We start from the raw sequence: 6,723 nt of genomic DNA, 5'->3' as shown, positions 1-6,723 counted from the left end.
ACTAAAATTCATTTGAACATGGACCCAAAAATTCTTCCTGGGTTTGTTTGTTTTTTAATTTTGTTTACTTTCAGGACTAGACTCTATTCCCCTCCCTTTCAAGTTGTTTTGGACATTGATCACATAGTTTTGCAGTTGGACCTCTGTAGCTCTCTGAGTTCGTCTGGCTTCCTAACCCACTCCCCTACCTGGTCCCATTCTTCTGTTTACTTAGTCACTCATCAAACATTTATTCAGCATCTGCTATGTGTCAGCACCTACTATGTGCTGGGTATTTGGGTTATGACAGTGAAAATGAAAAAGTTTCCCCAAGGAGCTTATTACATTTTAGAGAGGTAGACATTAATGAATTATAGATAAGTCAGAAGATAAGCAAAAGAGAGAAGTAAAGCAGAGTAAGGGGACTAGGAAGTGTCTTGGAGGGGGTTGCAATTTAAAATACAGGGTGTGCTGGGTACAGTGGCTCCGTGCTTGTAATCCCAGCAACTCCAGAGGCTGAGGCAGAAGGATCACAAGTTTGAGGTCAGCCTGGACTACTTTGCTAGATCCTGTCTCAAAAAATAAAAAGGAATGGGAATGTAGCTCAGGGATAGAGTGCTCCTGGGCTCAATTTTCAGTACCCCAAACCCAAAACCAAAACAACATGAAAAAGAAAACAACAACAAAAACAGTATATTAGGGTAGGCCTCATAGAGATGGTGGCATTTAGGCAAAGATTTCAAAGGAGGTAATGGATAGCTGACAAAGGGAAGAGTCTGTAGAGGTAATGGATAGCTGACAAAGGGAAGAGTCTTTCCTGACAAAGAGAAGAGTCTGTAAAAAGCCCCCAGGCAGGACTCTATTGTAAGAAGTGGCAGCAAGGAGACACTGGGGCTGCAGCAGGTGGGCAAGGGAGGCCAGGCTAAGGGTGTAGAAAAGAACACAAAGGAGCATTCTTTGGGGTTGGGATCTCACTGTGAGTGAAACGGGAAGGACACGATGTGACTTGTGTTGTAAGGAGCCCGCCAACTGCCGTGTTGGAGGAGACCTGTGGACTGATAAGAAGAAAATCATAGGATCACATGGGGACTTCTTTCAAAATCTAGAAGCAATGAATGTGTCTTGGATCTGAATAGTAGCAGTGGCTCTAGGGAAAGAAGTGGGAATTTGGGTGTATTTGGAATAGAGCACTCAGAGCATATCCTCATAGACCGAATGTGGGTGTGGTGGTGTAAAGTCTTGGTGCTCAGAGAGAGACCTTTCTAGAATGTTAGCTTTAGACAGGAAATGGCTTAACACCTTGCAGTGGCTGCCCCTCACTCACCATGAATAAACATCAAACAAAACAGAACTAACAAAAACACTGGGCTTCTGGTAGGCTAGCCCACAATGAGTCTTGCCTCTCACCCTCTTGATTTTACACACCAGCCACAATCAACCGTAGACTTCTCACCTGTTACCCCACTCCCACCACGACTCAGCCCAGGCATTATTTTCCTGACAGTCTCTCCCAATTTATGATATATTAGTTTCTTGTGGCTGCTGTTACAGATGACCACAAGCTTGGTAGTTTGGAAGAACAGAACTTTATTGTTTTGGTGCCACAGGACAGTGTCTGAAATCAAGGCAGAGGCAGGGCCTCATTTCCTCTGAAGTTTCTGGGAGAAAATGCATCTCTGACTGTGCCAGCTCCTGGTGGCTGCTGGCATTCCTTCACCTGGACTGTGTCACTCCACTCCTAGCCTCTTTCTCTATAAGGACAATAGTGATTGGATTTAGGGCTCAGCAGGATAATCCAAGATAATCCAAAATAATCTCCCCAAGTCAAGATCCCTAATTTAATCACATCCATCAAAAAGACTCTTCTTCCTCATAAGCTAACACTTAGCAGCCCCAGGGCTGGACCTGATATCTGTGGGTGGATGTAAATCTGTCTTCTGATACCAGTCTTGGAAATCCAGATCAGATCTTCAGAAACCCCAGAAATGCTGAGGCATGCATAGAAAGCAAGTTTTATTTAAGAGCCAGAACAGAGAGACAGAGATAGACTTCTCTGGAGAGCAGCCCAGAGCTGGGACCCATGGGCCTGGGGGTGTATAGTAGACCCCTCACCCTCTCTTTCTTTCCTGCCTACAGGCCTAAAAGTCAGGAAAGAGTAGCCCCAGGGGGTAATCTCTTGGGTTGGCAAGTGTGATCCTTCCCCTCCCCTGGTTGAGCAGGGAAGTGCTAGGGGCAGGTTAGCAACTCATTTCCTTTCTTTGACCAGCAGCTACCTGTCCTTTGCTCTGTCTCACTACTAGCCTTGTTAGAGACCCTCACCCCCCTCCCCGCCCCCGCCTGCCATTACACTTGGATACCTTGTTGTAATGACCTATTTTTGAGCATGTGTACAAATACAGGGCTTCCCAGTTCTCAAGCTTCTCACAACCAGGAATCATATCTTATTAATGATACACGTTTTCCCCACCCAACATAGTTTCCAGCTTATGCTAATGGTCAGGACACACCCATAGGGTGAATGAATGAAGATTTAGGAAGCAGACTTTCTAACTGCCATGGGCTATTGGGACTTCATACTATCATGAAAATGAAAACAGGACTGGGTTCCTCAGCATCTGCCTTTTGATTCTTTCCATGTCTTGTTGTTGCATTAGAACACCCTCATCAACAAAAACACAGCTATGATTGGATAGAGGAAGAGCATAGGTTTTCCCTTATGTGGTCTGTAAAACCTGAAATTTAGTGTCTTTGAGGTTAGCTTTGAGATGCTAAGGAGGTAGCTGTGCTGTTTGTTTTGAGCCAGATATCTCAGGATTATAGGGGAAAGTAGCTGGGAATTGTCCTTCCTTTTTTTTATGTGGGTAGTCATGACATTGTGGGAAGGACAGCCAGCAGCCAGGGAGGTACTTGGAAGTTCCTCTGACTTTGGCCAATTAACAAAACAAAACAAAAACCGCATGTGTAATCCTCTATCTGTTTGGGTTAGGTTTTAACTGGGTTGTTGGTTGGTTTACATGGCATGGGACACATCTCCCAAGAGTCTCCTTGCCCCAGAATTTAGTCATACATGGCTGCAAGAAGAGGTCCTGGGACTGTAAAGCAAACCAATGTTGTAGGTGGGTTTTCTCTCTCCAGGAAAGCTACACTATCTGATTTTTTTCATCTCAAAAGTTACTTTCCCATCATTTTTAGCTATTCCTTTGATTATGGTGAGCTATAATTTGCTATATTTTAGTAAATTACATTTATTATCAACCTTAATAGGGTCCATACACACTTGAACATTATGCTGGTTAAAATCATATGTGTCTTAAAACTCTTCTTAGACAAATTGTGGCTGTAAGGATGGCCTTAGGCCTGAGTCTAAGCAACTCCATTTTAAAACTCCAGTTTGAAACCTGCAGTCTCACCAGGCATGCCTAAAGGAGCCCTCCAGTATGGCCCGCAAGCACAAACAAGTCGCTTCTTCCCACCCCTGACAAACTCAGAGTGCGTGCCACTCACTTTGCCAACATGCCAAAGTCTCTGGCATGTTGTCCTTGCCCCAATAAGGGGGAAAGGTGAGAAAATCAGGGTGGGGACCACCAGACCAGATACTTTAACCCCAGGGTAAATGACGTTACTGAGAGACCCGGTGGCAGCTGATAGGAATTGAAATGGTGGTCAAAAGCCTCAGATTTTAGTATAAATGAAGAAGCAAATGAACAGACATTCAGCCAGCCCACACTGATGCCCTCCTGCTGGAGAGCCTGATGAGGACCTAGACTGACATCCCAAGTATTCTCATCATTTGCCTGATCCTCTGAATCTTCCTCACTGCTCTCAAACTCTACAGCCACATCTCGACCCTGGTGAGAGCCACAACTTCTCCTTATGGCCCTCTCCTCAACTGGCCGTCGGCTCCACCCCAGTAGAAGCCTGCCTTGGTTCCTGATCTGATCACCATAGTCTGAGGGATGTGCATCTCCTGGACTCAAAGCCTAAGACTTGAGACTTTTGATCTGACACTTGAGTTTAGCACATAGAGGAAATGTCTGTCATGAGCCTGTCATGATTAAGTGTGTTTTGCAGTGCTTAAAATTAATCTAGAATTGTTTGCTGTGAATTGATTATGTCTATTGCAGTGCCTAACATTAAGGATTGTCATTTTCTTGATTAAGAACCTATAGAGTGAAATTGAATTGAGTGATTTGAGTGAAAAAAAGCATTGACAAAGGCAGAAGTGTGTGGACATACTTTATTTCTCCCCCTCGACTGCATGAGTCGCACTTTTTGCCATTGCGACAGTGGCACATTTAAAAATTTCTTGGGCAAAGTCTGCATGAATGAAATGAGTAATTTCCCCTGTGTTATGGAAATGCAGTGATTTATATTAACAATCTGCTTGATGGCAGAGTGCCCCAAAATGAGTTCCATCTTTTTATTTATGTCCTTCCTTGTAGCAGCTTGTCGCAAATATCAAGTAGGCAATGCCAAGCCAAGGGAGCATGGATCTTATTTTTATCAATGAGAAGATTCTAAGTGGACTGACATGAGGGATTGGGCAGAGGAAGCAGGAGAAAAGAGGAGAGGGAAGACGGAGAGAGCTATGAGAACCAGCTCTTTCAGCTGGGTCCATCTGAGTCCCTTTAAACTCGCTGTCATTTCTCATGACATGCTTCCAGGGACTCACTAGAATTGGACATTGCAGTCTTTGCTCTGTCATTTAAAAAGACTAGGAATACAGCTAAATTATGTTATTTTTAGACCCAGCAATTTGTTGATTTTTTTCCCATTAGTTTATGAGCTGTTAAATTTGTTGCTAAATGCATTCTTATTGGGCAACTTAATTGCTTCAACGAAAGGTAAAAGTTTAGTCAACCAATTTTGTGAGGAAACTGAAGAGAATCTAATTGTTTTAATCTCTTGTATTCTTTAATTAGTTGTTTCTCACTTAAAAACTAGGTAAACAAAATGAAAACCATAAGGAAATACCCAGGAAATACTGAAAAGAGTTTATCGGACATCCTAGAAAAGCAGAATCAAGAAGTCACTTAGGAAGGTGATGAATGATAGATATTGAAAGGAAAGTGACCACAACACTCAGAGTGACAAAGAAAGCTTTATTGCAGCATTGCAACAGAGGAGAAGAGAGAGAGAGAGAGAGAGAGAGAGAGAGAGAGAGAGAGAGAGAGAGAGCAAGAGCAAGCACACGCAAGAGAGAGACAGAGAAAGCAAGAGAGAGGGGCCCGGCAGGAGGGAGTTTTTATAGTCCAAATCTAATGGGGTCTCTGGGTCTGCAAGTTGCCTTGTTGGCACAAGGGGGTTAAGGGTTCAGCCTTGAGCAGGGGGTTGAGTGTTCAGACTTGAGCAGGAGGGCGAGGCGCTCAGCCTTGAGCGGGGGCTTGGGCGTTTGGGCTTGAAGCAAACAGGTGATAAAGAACCAGACAGAGGGTTTGTGGCCAGGTCGTCCTGCAGCTAACTTTGTTTGGCAAGCCCTGCAGACAGCTTACTCAGCTGGTCCTGCACCCTAACATTCCTCCCTTTTTGTTTTTCTAAGTGACGTGGGGGACGGTGTAAAGTCCTCTAGCTACTTCCTGCTTAATGGTGGGTGGCATGGAACCTAGAAGGGAAAGTGGAGGAATGTTCGGGGGACAGGTCTGAGAACACCAGGGCAGCCAGAAATAATCCTCAGTGGCTATAGACAACTACTTTGGTAGGGGTAAAGTCCATAAAATTTCCTTGAAGCCACAAGTCTCGATGGCATCAAACCAGTCCTGGATGGAGGAGATTCTTGGTATCAGCCACTGGTCCTGTAGCAGGGACTCTAGGAAGTAATGGAGGTGGCTTGGTTGAATCCAGTAACGTTAAGGGTGACAGCCCGACTGCAGCCAGTGGAAGGGCAATTGCCTTGACCCATAAACTGAGAGTGGGTGGTGTCATCCTGGTGCCATGTCGCTTGGATGTAGAAGCAGCATCTGTGGTTTGAGATAAAAACTTGAAAGAGAATAATGATTAGTAGAAAAAGAAGAGAGTTGGCAAAAAAATCTTGAGTTTAGTGGCCTTGGTGGAAGTCCAGGACTGGACATTTGGAACAGGTGTCTTTTTAAGGCAAGAGACATGGTACCAGGGAGAGTGTCTAAAAGCTTGGCCACCATTGGGGTAGTAAGTATGACTGTATGGGGTCCCGTCCAGTGAGGTTCCAACAATTGAGAATGCAGTTCCTGAAGTAAGACTGGGTCACCCAGTTGAAGAGGGTCCAATTCAGTTTGTGGTTGTGCTGGGATTGAGGCAATGAATGGCGCAGGAAGGCACTGGTCTGCATGTTCCCTTAGGAGTCTGCGTAGAAGTGTGAGATAGGACAGGTAGGACACAAGGGGAGGAGGAGTGATTGGAAAGCTTTGGGTGGTTAAGAAAGGGCACCCATAGAATTGCTCAAAGGGGCTCTAGGGGGCTGCCTGAATTTAGGTGAGGGCCAACGGCAGGAGATTGGGTCAGGAGAGCCTAAGTTCAATAGCAAGTTTAGTGAGATGATCCTTGAGAATGCCTTTAGGCCTCTCAACCTTACCCGAAGATTGGGGTTGGTGGGGGATGTGGAGCCTCCAAGTGATGTTGAGGCGTTTGGAGACTATTGAACAACCTGAGAAGTGAAGGCTGGACTGTTGTCTGACTGGATGGAGGCGGGAAGTCTGAACCTGGGAATGATCCCCTCAGTGAGGATGGAGGCAATGGTGTCAGCAATCTCCCCGAATGTAGGGAAGGCTT

The sequence above is a fragment of the Callospermophilus lateralis genome, chromosome 5 (genome assembly GCF_048772815.1).
Source record: "Callospermophilus lateralis isolate mCalLat2 chromosome 5, mCalLat2.hap1, whole genome shotgun sequence".
NCBI lineage: Eukaryota > Metazoa > Chordata > Mammalia > Rodentia > Sciuridae > Callospermophilus > Callospermophilus lateralis.
This window is presented reverse-complemented; position numbering follows the sequence as displayed.